At 47.5% G+C, this 18,669-nt stretch overlaps 1 non-coding gene across 1 annotated transcript; it reads right to left on the bottom strand.

The window, feature by feature from the left end:
- Nucleotides 1-12,566: 12,566 nt before the first annotated feature.
- Nucleotides 12,567-12,866, bottom strand: LOC146854322 (signal recognition particle RNA). Its single transcript, XR_014981642.1, has one exon.
- Nucleotides 12,867-18,669: the final 5,803 nt, after the last annotated feature.

The following is an 18,669-nucleotide window of genomic DNA, read 5'->3' as shown; positions in this document are numbered from 1 at the left end:
GCGCAGGCGCCATCTTGCCTCCCCCTGGGCCATCTACTTTTATTCTCAGTGTTATCCATTTTGTTAATTTGACCGTGTCTTTTGACTTAGCCTCTTCTACTCCTCTACTGAACTTTTAAGGGCAGCAAGTACCCACCAGATTATTAAAATCTACTAATTTTAGTATTACTTCTTCTTCTCTTCTCCAAGTGATTTTCCTTGGATTCACTCAATTTGGATTTTCATCACTTTTCACTGTCTCTTCATCATCATCAAACTGAATCAGGTCCTGAACATCCGTCTCTTCTCCAATGTCGGGCAAGATAACTCTCAGGATTCCCACAGCTTCTTCTTCCGCAACCTCCTTCAGTAAAGCCTCCTCTGGACTTCCTTGGCTGTCCGCCTCTTCTCCTTGTTCAGGCAGTGCCACATACGTTCATTCCGGTGACTTGTACCTCTGGTTTGGTGTCCTTATTCTTTTAGTTCTCTCAGGTATCTTTGCTTCCTCCTCTTTGGTGGAGTTTTGACTCGACACTTCATTCACTTGCTCAGCTTTTGAAGAGTTAACTCGTGTCAGTCTGTACCTTAGTCTCTTTCTCTTATTTGGCCAAAGATCTCCTTTAGCATTTCTCTTTTGCTTTCCTTCTTTATTGTTTCTTTCTCCAAGCCAAGTTCTCTTTCTCAGAACTCGTCCTCCATGAATCTCATTGTCACTTTCATCAGACTCTGTTTCAGTTGCTTCTTTTTCGTTAACAGCTTTCTTTTCTCCAACAACTTCCTTTTCTCCAACAGTCTCTTTTTCCACCAATCGAGATTTCCCTACTTCTGTCCCTCCTCGGGTCTCCGACACGCAATCTTCTTGCTGTCTACTTGTCCCTTCACCTAGCTTGTTGTTGATGTTCCCTACACCTCCTCGGGGTTTTTCCGCAATCTGTCCCTCTCTGTCTTTGTCTGTCCCTTTTTCTTCAATATTTATCTCAGGTGGAACTTGTCCAATTTCCTCATGCGATTCAGGTGTCTCTTCTGTTGGAATGTTCTTTTCTTTTCTTTCTTTCTTTTTGTGTTGGTCACTGTCAATTGGAACCTCAGGCAATTCTTCTGAGTCTGAACTCGCTTCTGCAGTTTGCACTGTTCTCTTCAGAACCTCTTCTGGTGGGATGAAAATTTCTCTTGGCTCACTTTCCCCACTTTCAGGATTCTTTTTCCTTCTTACTGCCTCACTGTCTGCATCATCACTGGAATCTGATTCTTCAAAGTATTCTTTTCCAGTAACATCTCTTGGATTTGGAACTCTCAGTGTGTGGCTTGCATGTATCCAATTTTTCACACCAGCACACTTCACAGCTGTCGTTGTGGTCAAGATGACTTGTCTTGGCCTTCCCCACCTTGGAACCAGGCAATTCCTTCTTCTGTGGACTTTTATCCTTACCCAGTCCCCTGGGCTCAGATCATGGGCTGGTTTCTTTTCAAGTGTGGTGGCGTCTTCTCCAACCTGGTGAAACACAGAATGAACTGCGTCAGCCAGGCCTTTGCAGTAATCCAAAATCATGTCATCAGTTATAGTCATCAGCTTGTTCACTGGTACATATGCATGCCTCATAGCACGTCCCATGATAATTTCATGTGGACTCAAACCTGTTGTTCTGTCTGGAGTAGACCTAATGGTCATCAAGACTAGAGGCAAGACATCGGGCCATTTCATTCCTGTGGCTAAGCACATTTTGCCAATTCTGTTTATGATAGTACCGTTCATCTGCTCAACTACCCCAGAAGCCTCTGGTCGGTAGGCACTTCTGCTGTACACTTAATGCTTCACAAATTAGACCCATGATTTCATTATAAAAATGTCCTCCTCTGTCTGATTCAATGGTTACTGGGAACCCGTACCTTGGGATGAACTCTCTTAACAGTAATTTGGCCACTGTTATCCCATCATTTCTTCTTGTTGGGTACGCCTCCACCCACCTTGAGAACAAACAGACCACCACCAGGACATACCTCAACCTGTTGACTGGGGGCATTTCAATGAAGTCTATCTGCATTCTTGTGAAGGGTCCTCCCTCCCTGCCTATTGTTCCTAGGCTCACCACTGTTTTCTTTCCAGGATTGAATTGCTGACATATCAGACATCTCTGGCAGAGGCTTTCTGCTATCAGTCTAAACTTTGGACTGTACCAGGTTTGCTTAAAGGCTCTTATCATAGCATCCCTCCCCAGGTGTCCTTGGCCATGATACATCCTTGCCATTGTTGACAACATGCTGTTTGGCATGACTGGTCTTCCATCCCTATAGACCCACACATGATCTTTTTCTCTAGGGGCACAACCTGCTTTCACCCAATCTCTCATTTCATCATCTTCTGCCTCATCCTGCAGCTGTTTTACTTCCTCCCATGTCCCCACTTCATTAGTAAACATTAATGAACAAGAAGACATTTCCCGTTCTTTACTCCTGTTAATTGAGTGATTGTTTCTTGCACAATATTGTGCAATGTCACTGGCAAACTTGTTACCCACTGTTACAAAATCGTCACCATGACCATGAGCAGCACATTTTACAACTGCTAGTTCTTTAGGCAGCTGTATCGCCTCTAGCAGTTTTCCAACCACTTCAGCATTCTTTATGGGAGTTCCACTTGAGGTCAGGAAACCTCTTTGTAGCCATAGCTGGCCAAAATCATGGACAACTCCGAAGCCATACTGGCTGTCAGTCATCACCGTCACTCTCACACTTCTCCCAATCTTGCATGCTTTTGTCAGTGCCACCAATTCTGCCACCTGAGCGGATTTAACTCCTTTCAAGGGTGATGCTTCCACAACTTCCGAGACTTTGCACACAGCATATGCAGCACTCAACACTCCTTCCTCTGTTCTCAGACAAGATCCATCCACAAACAACACATGATCACTTTCAGGCAGTGGCAGATCTCTTATGTCTGGCCTTGGCTTTGTGCAGTAATCAAGTACATCCAGGCAATCATGATCAACATCATTTCTCACTCCCACACATTCAGCATCAGGCAACAGTGTCGCTGGATTCACATTCACACATCTCTCCAGACTTACATTGGTTGCACCAAGAATGACTTTCTCATATTTAGTCAGCCGACTATGAGACATGAGCTGTGTCCGGCTCCTTGTTAAAAGTATTGCCACATCATGAGGTACGAATACCCGTACAGGGTATCCCATTATGATTCCCTCACTTTGTTCCAGACTTTTGCAGGTAGCAGCTACTGCTTTTAGGCAACCTGGTAAACCCACAGCTACTGGGTCAAGAGTTGCTGAGAAATAGGCAATTGGCCTTCTCAGACGTCCATGTTTCTGGATTAACAGTGAAAGTGCACATCCATTTCTCTCACTACAGTACAGCTCAAATTCCTTTTCATAATCAGGCATTGCTAGGGCAGGAGCTTCACAAAGTCTGTCTTTCAGCTCTCTGAATGCAGCCATTTCTTCTGGGTTTAGTTCTAATGGGTCTTTAGTTTCACCTCACTTTTGGTCAATTTAATCAATGGTTTGGCAATCAGGGAAAAATTACTTATCCACTGACGACAGTAACCCACCATTCCCAGGAACATTCTCACCTCTGTTTGTGTCATTGGGGCTCTCATTCCTCTAATGATTTTGATCCTGTCAATAGTCACGTTTCTCAGGCCTTTCTCAATATTGTGTCCCAGATACTGGACTTCTTTCTTACAGAACTGCAATTTGGCTGGAGATACCTTTAATCCTCCATCTGCCAAGTGATTCAGTAATGCAATGGTGTCTACTTCACAAGCTTCACGTGTTTTTGATGCCACTAGTAGGTCATCAATATATTGGACCAGGACTGAATTTTCAGGCATTGTCAGACTTTCCAGAGATTTATTTAACAACTGATTAAATATTGAAGGGCTCTCTGTATACCCCTGTGGAATTCGGCACCATGCCAAAATCCGTTCTCCAAATCTAAAAGAAAATATTGGCTGGCTGTCATGATGCAATGGGATAGAAAAGAAAGCATGACACAAATCAATTACCGTATACCATTCTGCATCATGGGGAATCTGATACAAAATCACTGATGGATTTGGCACAATAGGACAACATGGCACAACAATCTTGTTAATTTTTCTCAAATCCTGTACTATTCTGAACTTTCCATTAGGTTTCTTCAGTCCCATTATCGGTGAATTACATGGGCTGCTCAATATTTCTCTTAACACCCCTTGCTGGATCATTTTCTCAATTAAGGGTGTTATTCCTTCAATTATTTCAGGTGTCAATCTGTATTACGGTATGTTTGGGTAAACCACTCCCTCTTTTACAGTAATCTTTACTGGATCTACATTTCTCATCAGGCTCACATCTTCTCCAGTAAAATCCCAAACTGCTGCTTTCACTGTCTGTTTCAACTCTGGAGGTAATGCATCTGGATTAAATATTGCATATGTTCCCAAAGCCTCACATTCTCTGTTATCCATGGTCATTCTGTATAGAACATCCTCATCAGGTGTCTCAAAGGTTATTCCATCTGGTGTACAGAAAATAGTGCAATTCATCTTGCACAGCAGATCCCTGCCTAGCAAGTTTACAGGACTTGTGTCACACACTACGAATCGGTGCATGTCTGAAAATTTCCCTATTTTAACCCTTACTGGTTCAGTAAGTAGTGTTTTGATCTGTGTGTTTGACACACCAACCACTTGGATCGCTTCGTCCGAGAGAGGAAGATTCTTTATATCAGCTGACCTGACAGTTGATCTCGTGGCCCCAGTGTCTACTAGGAAAGTGATACTTTCACCATTAATTTTCCCATCTACAAAAGGCCCTGCCTGGTCTATTTCTAGAGTTGCGCCAAGTACGCACTCCTCCTCCTCTCTTCGGCACCGTCAGAAGTCTCCCTCAGAGTCACTTCCATCATTTTTCAGCCAGTACTGAGAAACAGCGCTTGCGCGTTTTGGTTTGATTACCTGCTCTTCATCGTAGAATCCCGATTCTAGGCTGTACTTCTGGGATCCTTTTCTCTGTGGCAAGGGTGGTTTTGGCACCTGATTCTGCTGCTTATCAGCTTTCTGCTGTTGCCGATGCTGACCACACCCCTCACTCTGCACCTGTGAATTCAATGATGAATTATCGTCATTATTAGACGGTGGATTCTTACACTCGGATTTCCAGTGCCCCAATTTTCCACAGTTGTGGCATGGGAACTTTTTCTTGGCTTCCTCGATATTCCCCTTTCCTTTTCCTGGACCAAACCTGGGCTTATTTCCTGGGTTATTTGCCTGTTCAACCAGCTGAGCTTCCTGTCTTTCTGCAACTTTCACCTGTGCCCACATTGCCTTTTCTTTTAGTATTCTCTGCTTTGCCTCAATCTCATCACTGAAGTATTTTGCATGTCTCAGAATCTCATCAATCTTGTTACTCAGCCAGTCTACGGTGTGCTGCCGTATCAGTTCGCTGATTTCAGGCCGCAAACCATACACAAATCTATACACAAAATGACTCAAATCCTTGTCACCCAGGTGTTCATCTCCACTGAACTGCTTAAAAGCTAGTATCAGTCTTTCATAATAAGAATGTACTGACTCTTTCAATTCCTGATGTGTTCGATCTATTTTAACCCAGTCTGTCTCCTTGGGGGGTACTTTATTTTTCAAAAAGGCCATAACCTGCTCGTACTTCTTCATGACCTCCGGGTCTGGAGCTCCTGTTTTTGGATCTCTCGGGTATTCCTTAGTGGGCCAGTCTATGACTATTTTACATTCTGCCCACAGGTCTGCTGGTACAATTATATCAAACAGACTATTCAGGTCAATCCACAGTACTTTTGACAGCTTTACAAATCTGTCGACCTGTCTGTACCATTCAACAGGCTTTTCCCTTAGTCGAGGGAAATCATTCGTAAATGATAAAATATCCTGTCTGGTCCATGGGACATGTACGTACCCACCTCCTGGAATCTCTCTCATGGGGTAAGCTGTCACTGCTTTCTCTTTTTCTATTAGGGGAAATGCTGAGTAAGTTCTATCTGCCCCATCCTCTCGCTTTCGATACCATCTGTCTTTCCATTTCTCTACATCTCCCCATTTCTTCAGCAAAGCAATCATTTCCTTAATCTGTCCAGTTCGGCCTGCATTGTTTAGATTCTCAATATCTTTGTCTGAAAAATCCACTCGGTAAGGCTTTTGCAAAATTTTCACCTTGTCCATGTCAATTCCCAATTCGCTGGCTATTCCTTTCAACCTGTCATGTATGTTCTTTTCTCTCCATGTGACACTCTTGCAAAGGAAAAGAATCTCCCCTTCCTGATAATTCTTCAGCGTTTCTGTAGGGAGTGTACCTACAATCATCTCTTCCATTTCCATACGTAGCCTAGCTACATCAATTCCCTGTGATTCTCTTTCTTTCTTCTGCAAGTTCTTCAGCCAATCATTCAAATCTTCAGCAGTTATCACAGATTTTTCTGCACTCCCTGATTCTGTCACTCTTTGTGGTTCTAAAATTGATCCTCTGTTCCCTTCCATACATCCAGAATTCAAACTTGAGTTAGTCTGCACACTCATTTCCCCTCCACATATGGTATGTCTCCACTGATTCTCTCCTGTTCTCCACTGTGTTTCTCCCGCTCTCATTTCTGCCTGCTCCGGAGGTACAATCAGTCTATTGCTCACATATGGCACCGTCAAACCACTTTCGCCCGTCCTCTGCTTGTCAAAAATCGGCATAACCGGGCCTATTGTCACAGGCACTGTAACAGCCTCAAGATTTTTTGTCAGTTCCCTGATTTTCTCTGTTAGTTCAGAAGTAGTTCTCGCTAGTTCTCTGGTCTTTTCATCTTCAAGTTCATTCTCTCTTTCTATCTCTCTTTCTCTCTCTCTTTCTCTCTCTCTTTCTCTCTCTCTCTCTCTCTCTTTCTCTCTCTCTTTCTCTCTCTCTTTCCCTATCTCTCTCTCTTTCTCTATCTCTCTCTCTTTCTCTTTCCGCCAGAGAACAACTGCTTTTCAACTCAGGGGCTGTAGCCTCTGTCTTTATAATCCGCAGGGTGTTTCTCATTGGGGTAATTGCTGTCCCTACCTCCGGTTCTCGTCTGTACGGGGGTGGTCTTTTGTAGAGCATGTCCTCTAAGACATCATCATCAGACTCATTTGCCCCATATCTTCTGGTCTCTACATTATGTTCTTTCTCTGTACACTTTCTCCCTCCTGATTCCTCTGCCGTTCTTACAGGATATAATCCCTCGGTCATACTGGCATCACGCCACCTTCTCATTCGATCATGATGGGTTTCGCGATCATATTTCCGCCCAAACATGTACCTGTAATTACCTCCACTTCTCTGCTTTTCTCGTTCATGCATTTCATCTTCCCACTCGGTCAATGCCTCAAATTGCGTCGGCCTAGGCCGAGGCTCTAGATTCATCATCTGCTCCCGTAAGTTCCTCAGTATGGCCAAATTAAATGAACCATGTTCTGGGAACGCTAACACTCCATCGTCTTTAGTGTACTTCACCCAGTTATCTAACCAAATACAGGTATGATACCCATATTTTGCAACCATGAAGGATGCCGGGGTTCTTATCGGGGGCAATAATTGTCCTTCCCTTGTTACTATGTCTTTATCCTTGTCAAACCAGGTTTTAACCTTACTAAACAAGAATTTTTTCTTCTTTTCCTCAGCATGGTAATACACCTTTCTTGTTTTCCACTAGCTGTTTACTTTTTCTACAGCTGTACGATCTCTTGTCCAATTGCAGCGCGACTCACACCAACGCACCAATCCTGGAGCGTCTACGTCACTGACTCAGTCCGCGAATCCCAACGCGACTCACACTAACGCACCAATCCTGGAGCGTCTACGTCACCCTGTATGTCTCCCAATCCTAGCGCGGCGTACACTAGCACACCAATCACCGTGCTTCCACTGTTCCAACCCACTGTCCAATCACAGCGCGGTCTCCCTGACGTCAGCAGTCGCTAAAGTTGCTTCTGCTCCTGTCTCTTCCGTCTACCCCTCCTTTACAAGACCACTTGGTAGACTTTGTTTCAACTTCTACGAGTCTGTTAGTTACAACATACAAACATCTCCTTTGTCTGCTTCGCTAGCCATAGAACAGCAAAAGACCTTTCCCACAAGAATTCTGCCTTTCCCGAGAACAGCGCTTACCTCTGCCCTACTACAGAATCGTTACTTCCGTTGATAAAGTAGCACATCCCTCTACTTTACCCTTCTAACAAGCATCAATTAACTGTTTCCCTCCGGAATGCTCCTAAGAGTTTCGCAATTAACCAGAATGCCTCCTCATTCACGCACTTACATACCAGAAAATGTAGTACATTCACACAGAATTCTGTCTTTCCCGAGAACAGTGAACAGTCTGTCCTACTACAGAATTATATCACACGTTAACGAAGCAGCGCTTACCTCTGCCCTGTCGTTCTAACAAGCTCCGAGAATACCTATTACTTCTCCAGCGGTAAGCTTTAACGGAATACCTTACGAATCCCTGGGACTTAAGACCAGAGTTTCACAGATAACCTTTGCTATCATATACACTTCTCTTACACGGAAAATACGCTTCTAATGGCAACACACGGCGATGCTACCTCATCGAACCCAGACAATGCGACGCGCAACTTGAATTGTCACACGTTTTTCCCTGTCTGCATACAGGGTCAACAATCCCGCCTTTTTCCGAGAGCAACACTCCCTCTGCTCTAGTACGGAACTGTCACCGACTCCCTACATCCCAGAAGCCGTTCACAATACATAGAACTCAACACGACTTCAACATATAGTGTTAGTACAAATATCAATCAATAATCAACAAGCCTATATACACGCAATTTCGCTAGATCAAGACAATAGCTAACCATCATTCTGCTACCAAGAAACTGGTGCAGATCAGAGCTTCCGAATCCCCTCTACTTCCACAGACGGAATGATTTCACAGTCACACACGCTTACATACATCACACGTTGGTGGGGCCCATTACACCAACATTCACCCTAAATCACTCTATCCATGCCCTGTAAAGGAGAAACACTTTTCATGAACTCTTTATCTAATCTGCCTGTACTTTGAGGTCAATGCGACCAGCTAGTTGCTTGTAGATCTAACGAGAACATTTCATAAAATACACCAATAAATTCAATAAACATGACAAGAAAACACCACCCGAGACAGAAATTCAAACAGATTGTTCATTTATCTAAAATTTGTAGGAAAAGCCAATTAAATACAAATTTCATTTCTCTCATATTTACCTATTCTGTCTAAATGTCAGATCCTAAGTCAGAACCGGTCCTCTGTGGAAGAATTAGAGTCTTCTGTCGTCATGTAGAGTCATCGTCCCCTCCATCAGCATAGGGACCTGGCATCATCAGCTCGGGAAGAAGTGGCGCTAGACCTCTCTAGTCTACTATTATTTATGCTAAAATTTACATTCTATAAAGTTACAATTCTTTGTTCAAAACGGATGAATGGCGGAAATAATGTCATCTTGGTACTTTTTCGATATTATGCGAGATTTTCTCACGCATAGATTGTCCCAAATAATGAATAGCAGAATTGAACGTCCATGACTAATTCGATACTTTTACGGATGTCTCTACTAGGTGAATTTGTTTCAATAATGAGTTCATAACAAGTTTGTATCAACTTTTCCGTCTTCCAGGGGCTCTTGGCAGATGTCCCGGACTTGTCATCATGCTTATGGCTTTTCAGTTCATCGGAGGTGCAAGGTCACAGGCAGAACGAAGCCTTTTTGTAAATTTCCATCTACTCGAGTGCAGGCTGTAGATGGCAGCGATTTTCGGGTAGGCCACATTGGACAACATAAGCAAAAATAAACATAAAACAGAATTACTGCACGGAAATGATTATACAGTGTTATTCCCCTGCTAATACCCTTATGTGTGTGTATTTATCTAGCCATTTGCGACATCAAAAGCCATTAACGCATATTAATTTAAGCGCAAAACACTATAACATCACATAAGCAACATCGTTTTCTGTCAGTTTGCTCACCAACTTAGTTCACTTATTATTGTAGCCATGCAATAGCATTCCCACGTGTAATTCTCTTGTTAATAAGGTTGATTAGACAACATTTGACAAACTTTTAATACTTAATAATTAATCAGTAGTACTTTTAGTTATAACATGCGAAAATGAAACAGGTATTTGGTTTTAAAGTAAAAACCCTGCTCCATCACAAGCTCGGGGACGAAGATTCTTCAGGTGCCACCACCACTTCGAGAGGTAAGTTGGGTAGTTGGAGGATAGGTAGGTACCCCGGGATTGGGCACAGGGGGCCGCGGGGCGCCGGGTGCAGGGGTACCTTTTGGTGTCAGGAAATCTTACCCTCTGTTGATCGCGGTTGGGGGGGCACCTGGTTCTGAGGCTGCAGGCTTCTTCAGGAGTGTCGAGGGAGGTCCTTGGGTGCCGGACTCAGGGTCACAGTCGCCGTGGGGTCGTCCTTGTGGTCTTTGTTCACTCTGGCACAGGCCAGGCTTGGTGGGTGCAGAGTGTGAAGGGTTCGCGGTTCCGGGCTGCTGCCAGGGATTAGAAGTAGATTTGAGTAGAGCCTCTACTCATGGGAGTCCCAGGGGTTTAGAGTCAAAAGGTAGCCAGGTCCTCCAGGGTTTGTGAGGTTGCTGGCCCCAAGAGATGCCGGGTTGGAGCAGGAGCAGGTTTGAGGGTCGACAGGCCGGTAGGGCTGGGGCCAATGCAGTTGGTGTCTTCCTCTTCTTAGCAGCTGCAGGGCAGGTCTTCTTTCTTCTAGCTCTTCTTCGGATTTCGGAATCTGGAATCTGGGGAAGGAAGGTTCAGGGTGCCCCTAAATACTAGATTTAGGGGTGTTACAGCTAGGTGAAGGGCAGAGACCAATGGGTCCCTGTCCTGGGGTGGGTACACACCCTATCCTGCCTCTCTCCTGTGGGAGGAGGGCAGTAGCCTAGACCTTATTGGACAGGGCTTTCCATCTTCAAGATGACGAGAGCCCGGAGATGTGCTTCACCTCGCCTCCCCCACCTGAGGGGTGGGGTTGGCAGGCTGGCACATCCCCTGTCCTTATTTGGGGTTTCCGGCCAAGCTTCCCGCCACAGTGGGGGTTTGCAGTGGCCTGGGGAAGCTCACAGAGGTGGCATGCCTTTGAAGCTTCCCCCTGCCCATCCTGGGGAGGACATTTAGCACCTCGCCCAGGATGTGCATTGTTGCAGGCCCAGGAGAGCAGGGGCTCTCCTACCCAGGGGTCCAGCAACATGTCTGCTGTGTGGCAGCCTGGGCAGCCTCAGAACAGACATGGATTGTAGAATAGGTTTTAGGGGGCATCTCTAAGATGCCCTCTGGGGTGCTTGGTACATTAAATCCCACACTGGCATCAGTGTGGGTTTAATGTGCTGAGAAGTTTGATGCCAAACTTCTCAGTCTTCAGTGTTGCCATTATGGCGCTGGGAAGTTCATGTTTGACGAGCTCTCAGCACCATGTACACTTAAATGGCAGCACTGCACTTACAGTGCCCAGGAATGGACCTGGGTACTGTAGGGGCACAGGGCTCCTGCTCCTGTGCCCACACCATTGGTATAGGGCACCCAGCTAGAGGGGTGGCTGATGTATGCCATGGCAGTGTAGGTGGTGGGCATGGCACACAGGGATGTGTGCCATGTCGACTCTTTGTTTTGTCTTGTACCCAGACACCCAGCCTGCAAGGGCAGTGTGTGTGTGTAAGGGTACAGGGCCTCTAAGGGTGGCACAATGAGTGCTGCAGCCCTTAGAGGCCTTCCCTAGTCAGAAGGCCCTGGGTACCTATGGTACCATTTACCATGGGCTGACATGTGGCCAGGGTTTGCCAATTTGTGTTTTGTGTTTTTAGGGAAGGAACATAGGCCCTGGGCACCTGATTGGCAGGAGTCCAGGGCACACTCAGTCAAAGTACATCCAGCAATTCAGCAAAAAAGTGGGGGCATAACATGCAAGAAAGATGGCACTTTCTCACATGCAGCGCCTGTCAACCTTCTCCTTATGCTGGGATTTTTAAACAACATCAACATTTAAAAGTATTAAACCGGTAAGAGTTAGCTGGAGTAAGGCCAGAGGCTACAACATTTGGGAGTTGCACAGCCCTCAGTCTTTTCATGTTTCGCTCAAAGAGCGAAGGGCCCTGTAATTTCTCCTTCTCATTCACATATGAAAAGAATGAGGGCTAATCAAAAAATGAATTAGAGCTGGACGTAGAAATGCAGCAGAAGCGCCAGCAAGCGCATTTCTAAGTTGCTCTATGAAGGATACTTTTGTACTTGACAGATCAGTTTAATCCTACAGGTGCTCTAAAAGGAAGAATGCATTTGAGTCATCCTTGCTGAAAATCACACAGCCATTTATTCTAGGCTGCACAGAGTTTTCAGTCCTCTCCGCCTGCTAGCTTGTTGTTGCAATATGTCTCAATTCTGGGGAATTGTCTGCTATGCTGAAATGCGTGGCCCAGTTCAAATGTTCACCATATTTCCTGGAAAAATATCAAAAGGACAACAAAGATTTCGTTTTGGGAAAATAATTTATTACACCTTGTAAAAATCAAAACTTTCACATTTGAGTCAAAAATGAGAGGCTAGGTCTCACTATTTTGCTCAGGCTCTTTTACACGTACTGCTCACAGGTGCTGTCCTGCTACCAATGGGCATGGAAGCTTTGGCCTGCTCTGTTTCCAGCCTGGGTCAGTGCACCTCTCGTTACATAACCTGAAATTCTAGAGCTCCCTCTAGAACACCATATTGATGCCCAATGCAGCATGGACACCTGATCAACACAGCTGAGTGCAGCCCAGAACCCCTGAGCTCAAGCAATCCACAAGCCTCTGCCTCCCAAGTAACTAGGACAACAGGCACACGCCACCTTGCCCGGCAAACACTGCAGCTGTCCTAATGATGAAATGCATTCCATAAGTAAGGATAATGATAAAGTAAGGTGGAATGAATTGATGGTTTACCAACCATGTTTCAAGAAAATCAATTTCACTGTCCTTCCAAGAAAGGAAAAAAATGTCTTATCAAGAAGCAGTGTGAATATAGGAAGGGCCTTTAAAAAAGATGTGGAGTTTCCTAAAGTAAAAAAAAGAGAGTTGAACTGATTGAAGGGAGAGAGGAAGTAGGGTCGGAAAGATTGTGACGGGGAAGTGAATACAACATAAATACTAGTATTTAGAGAGTGAGAGGCAGGTAGAGGGACAGAAGGGAAAGGAGAGTGAGAGTGAGAGAGAAGAGCCAGGTTAGGGCTGAGTTTCTCTTTATCTGCCAGTGACTCCCTGTAGAAGCTTGCCGGCACAATTTAGGCTGTCCTGTAGGCATCCCTTGTTATGCCGAGCCAGACAATATTGAGAAAAATAGCATGGGTCACAATGATGAAACTCGTCTGCAACATTGGAAGTTTTTTTTTTTCTTTTTTTTTTTTGAAAAACCTTTATTACAGTTTCAGAGATATACAAATATGGGCCTACAACCAACAGGCCGGCCGCTAATGCACAGAGTAAGCCTAGGTACAGCTTAACATTACATCGATGAAGCAACAAAAGAGCTACTGGAGTGCTAATCAATTCAGCCGGCCGCAGCCGCAGTCCATAAGCAAACAAAGAAAGGTTTCATATTTTGAAAAAACGAAAAACATCACACACACAAGGCAGAGGGGATTAATGGCAATAACATGTGCTCCCCGCTTCGAAGGAGTAAACAAACCCAAGGAGACAGAGGGGGGGGGGGGCCAGGCAGAAGAAACCAAATTCGCATGTCGCAGGAGCATATAGGAATGCGCGGGCTAAGGTGACAGGGCAGCATCCATCTCACGCGTCTGGGGCGGGGCGCAAATACCTCCACGGTAAGAGTTCCAGGGACCCCACACCTTAATCCACTTCCCAGGCTTGCCTCTCGCCACATACACCGTTTTCTCTCTGAACATACACCAGTCCATGTGTTCCTTCCACGCTGAGACCGTTGGTGGCCTCTGGGAGCCCCACAATTGCGCAATGTCACGCTTCGCTACCATATAGCCCAGAGTCACCCACTGCGTCTGCATCACATTGTAATCAGTCGGCTCCCAGACATTCAGCAAACATCTCCGTGCCTCCGGCAATAAGGCAACATGCGTGACTTCTTCTAACACCGCATGCACTCTACACCAAAACCGAGTCACCTCCGGACACTCCCACAGGATATGGAGGAAAGTCCCCAGTAGTCCACAGCCTCGCTTACACAGACCATCCACCGAATACCCCATACGCATCAAACCAGGCCCCGTGACGTACACTCTATGAAGTATCTTAAGCTGGACGAAACGCAAGCGGGCCGGGATAGCCACCTCTTTCGGGGAGGCCACCGCTGACACCCAATCCTCGTCGTCAAGTTCCAAACCGTCGGCAGTCCATGTCTCCCGCAATGAGGTCAGCAGACCCATTCGATCATTGATAAGCTTCTTATAAATCAGCGAAATGGTGCTATCCGGCACATAGCCGTCCAATACTCTGTCTTCCAACGGGGAATACTCTGGAATAGCCGCCACGTCCGGGAACACGGAACACAAGGCATGATGAACCTGAGCATACCGAAAGTATTCCCTATCGTTCAACTGATATTCAGTTTTCAACATGTCGAACGTCTTAAATTTCCCTTTCGTCCAGAGATCCCCTACCTTGCTGATACCAATCATATCCCATTTCTCAAAGCCTTTCGTAGTACACAGATAACCCAAACGCTGGGAAGCGTACAATGGCGTTGCCCGAGTCAAGCGATCCCTCCACCCCATCGCCGCATTTGCTGCATGCCACACCTAAACCGCGACCCGCGTCGGGCCAGTCAACCTTGCATCAAGGGACTCCGAGTATAATGCTCGATTATAATCCCCGCTTGGCAATAACAATTTGTCCATCTCAAAAGCCGGGTTCAAAGCAGGCCCATACATCCCGTGATTGATAGCAGCCAACTGGGAAGCCCAATAATATCGTTTAATGTCAGGGAGAGCGACCCCCCCATCATACCACGGTAGGGTTAGTTTAGCAAGAGCAATCCGCGGCCGCCCATCCCAAAACAATCGACGCTGAAGACACTCCACCTCCCGAAAATAGCGGGCCGGCACTACGTCCATAGTGTTCTGCAGGGCGTACAAAAAGCGCGGCAGCGACATCATTTTGAACAACGCCGCCCGGCCGAGCGGCGAGAGCGGCAGCCGCCGCCAACCCGCCACATCCGCCCTGAGGCGCTGAAGGGGGGGGAGAAGATTACGTTCATACCGGGCCACCGGGTCCAGGGTTATAAAGATTCCCAAATACTTGAACCCCGACTGCGCAACCTGGATAGGGCACCCCCGTGGAAGGGGGGGGGCCTCCCCGGAGAGAACGTACACACAAGACTTAGCCCAGTTAATGACCAATCCGGAGTTGCGACCAAAGGAGCTCAACACATCCATCAATACAATAAGCGATTCGCGTGGAGATGCAAGATACAGGAGGATATCGTCCGCATATAGGGAGACACGATCTTCGTATTCCGGCGTCCATCTAAGGCCACGCATCGAGGGGTGCCACCGCAGCCACTCCGCAAGGGGCTCCAAACAAAGCGCAAAGAGAAGAGGCGACAGCGGACATCCCTGTCGGGTGCCCCTACCCAAAACAAAGGGAGCCGACACCCGTCCGTTGACCACCACCTGTGCCAGTGGGTTATCATAAAGCAATTTCACCCAACCGATGAACCCCGGGCCAAACCCAAACTTAGCCAATGCTGCCCAAATATACGGCCATTCCAAGGTGTCAAACGCCATGGTGGCGTCCAGGGACACCAAAATGGCCGGCTCACGGATGAATTGCGCTCTAGCGAGAACGCCATGCAGTCGCCGCAGGTTCAAGGCGGTATTGCGATGGGGTATAAAACCGGATTGATCTTGATGAATCAGGTCGCCCACAACCCGGACCAGGCGATTGGCCAGTACCTTGGCAAGGATTTTGGGCTCCGCGTTTAGCAAAGAGATACGCCTGTAAGAAGTACACCGATCCCGCGGCTTCTCTTCTTTATGGATAACAACAATAGTAGCAAGACGTTGGTCAGGGGGGAGTGAACCCGCCGCCTGAGCCTCAAGGAACATGTCCCGGAGATACGGCGCAATCTTATCTGGGCGCAACTTATATAACTCGATGGGAAGGCCATTAGGACCCATGGCCTTACCAGAGGCAATAGAGCGAATGGCCAAAGCAATCTCATCCGGCGACGGGGCCGCATCCATCAACAATTTATCCTCATCAGATAAAGATGGCAGAGCAATATCTCGAAGCAGTAGTCGAGAGTCTTCCTCCGATCGCTCTGAGACCGGAGAGTAAACCCCGTGAAAATACTCCGCAAAGCAATCAACAATATCACCGGGGTCCGTCACACGCACACCATCCACCCTCTCAACATCCGGCACCACTCGACTCGCTCTCTCCTTCTTATCCAACCAGTCAATCAACTTCCCGGCCTTATCACCCATATCGTACAAACGCCCCTGTTGCTCCCTGCTCATACTCCTAGCAGATTCGGTAACCAGTGCCTTGTAGTCGGCCTGCTTAAGCGCCAGCACATGCAGTCTGTCATCCGGAACACCTCGCTCCAAATCAATCTCCAACTCGGTGATCTCATTTTCTAGCCGCACAACCTCCTGCGCCTCGCATTTTTTGGTGTGGGAAATGAGAGATAGAGCCTGGCCCCGGAGCACCATCTTAAAGGCCTCCCAAAGGGAGATGGCGGAAGACACCGACCCCACGTTGTCACTAAAATAGTGTTCCAGGGACTTAACCAGGTCTGCACGGATTGTGGGGTTTCGTAGGTACCAGGGGTTGATCGGCGCCACCCTCCCCTCCGCCCCCAAGGCGATATCTAGGTGTAGCAAAAGAGGGGAGTGGTCAGATATACCGCGTGCCAAGTGTCGCACTTCCCCGATCATCCCAGCTTGAGCCGCAGGCACTAGCATATAATCAAGCCTCGAAAGACTGCCGTGGGCCCCAGAGTGGAAGGTATATTGCGCTTGTCCAGGGTGTTTCAACCGCCAGCAGTCTATCAGTCCCAGGGTATCCAGAAAGCCCCCCATCCAGTTCTGGGCCCGAGGGAGGTCCCTAGGGGGGTGTCGATCTTCAACTCCGGAAACCACCGCGTTAAAATCCCCCCCCAGGACCAAAACCCCCCCCGGAAGCCCAAGTAGCAGGCACCGCAAATCAGCAAAGGTGGCCGTCTGCAGGCCCGGCGGCACGTAAACCGTGACCAGCGAAATCAGCTTACCCTCCCACCTCCCCACCAGCGCAGTGTACCGCCCTCTGTCGTCATGGAGCACCTCATCCACCGCCAACGGGAGAGAGGTCCTGACTAAAATGCCCACTCCCCTCGAGCCAGAGGTGAAACCAGAATGGGCCAGAAGGCGATATCCTCGTCTGTTCATGGCATGGAAAGAGTTCCCTATGAGGTGCGTTTCCTGCAGAAACACAATGTCAGGCGAAATACGTTTCAAAAACTGCAGGACTACCCCCCGCTTTATCCTGTCCCCCAGTCCGTTCACATTCCATGAAAGAAGTCTCAACCCCCTACCCCCCATCCCTCCCAGCACAAACTATCCCCCTTCTGGAGAGCACAATCATAATAGCACAACAAAAAACATTACCCCGCCTTGTGAAACAAACAAACAAACCCCAACCCCACCCCAACAACCCCGACAGAACTCCCCCCTCCCTGCACCCCTGCGTGAGCCCGAACAGCCCCCCCAACCTGCAGTGTGCCTGTCGCCCCAATATGAAACTCACTACAGAAAGGACAAGAAAAACCCCAGAAGGAGGAAAGGGCCCCAGCAAGCCCCCCGCAACCTCCAAATACCACGGGGCAAAGAGTTACAAACTGGAGTCCAGTGCAGCCACAGGTGCAAAACGTTACCAGTCCAGTCCATCAAGAGGATCACAGTTCCATTCCTACTCCGTCAACCCTCTCCGCTCTCCGCCATCCGACCTTCCCGACCTCGACTCCTGGGTAGGGCATCCAGACACTCTCCCACCACCTCCGGCCGGTCGAAGAAGTGTGAGCGACCATCTAACTCGACCCGCAGCTTAGCCGGGAATAGCATCGCATACTTCAACTCCATGTCTCTCTAGCGCCGTTTGATGGCCGAGAATCCCATCCGTTGCCTTTGAACCGCTTGCGTGAAGTCTGGGTAAAAGCTAACATTAGAGTTCTCAAATTTTACTGGCCCAGCCACCCTCGATGCCTGAAGGATAGCGTCTCTATCCCGAAAATAAAAAAGTCGGGCAATGATAGGCCACGGGGGGGCACCCACCTTCGGCGCACCCCCTGGAATCCTGTGGGCCCGTTCCACAGCGAAGAACTTGCTCAGCCCTTTGGGTTCTAGATGAGTCACCACTAGATCCTCCACAAAAAGATCCACAGCAGACTCCTCCGATCGTTCGGGCACCCCGATGATACGGACGTTATTCCGCCTGGCCCTGCTTTCGGAGTCCTCAAGACGACGATCAGTCAGGTCACTGGCGAGCTGCAACCTCCGCACCGTCGTCTGCAACGCAGCCACATCTACCGTTAGGCTCGACGCTGCTTGAGTCAATGAATCGACCCGGTCATTAGTTTTGGACAGGTCCGCTCTGACCAAAGTGACATCAATCAACACCGAGTCCAATTTATTAGCCAAGGTATCAAATT

The sequence above is a fragment of the Triturus cristatus genome, chromosome 4_1, assembly GCF_964204655.1.
Source record: "Triturus cristatus chromosome 4_1, aTriCri1.1, whole genome shotgun sequence".
Lineage (NCBI taxonomy): Eukaryota > Metazoa > Chordata > Amphibia > Caudata > Salamandridae > Triturus > Triturus cristatus.
Note: the sequence above shows the minus strand (reverse complement) of the source record. Positions and strands in the feature narration are given on the sequence as shown.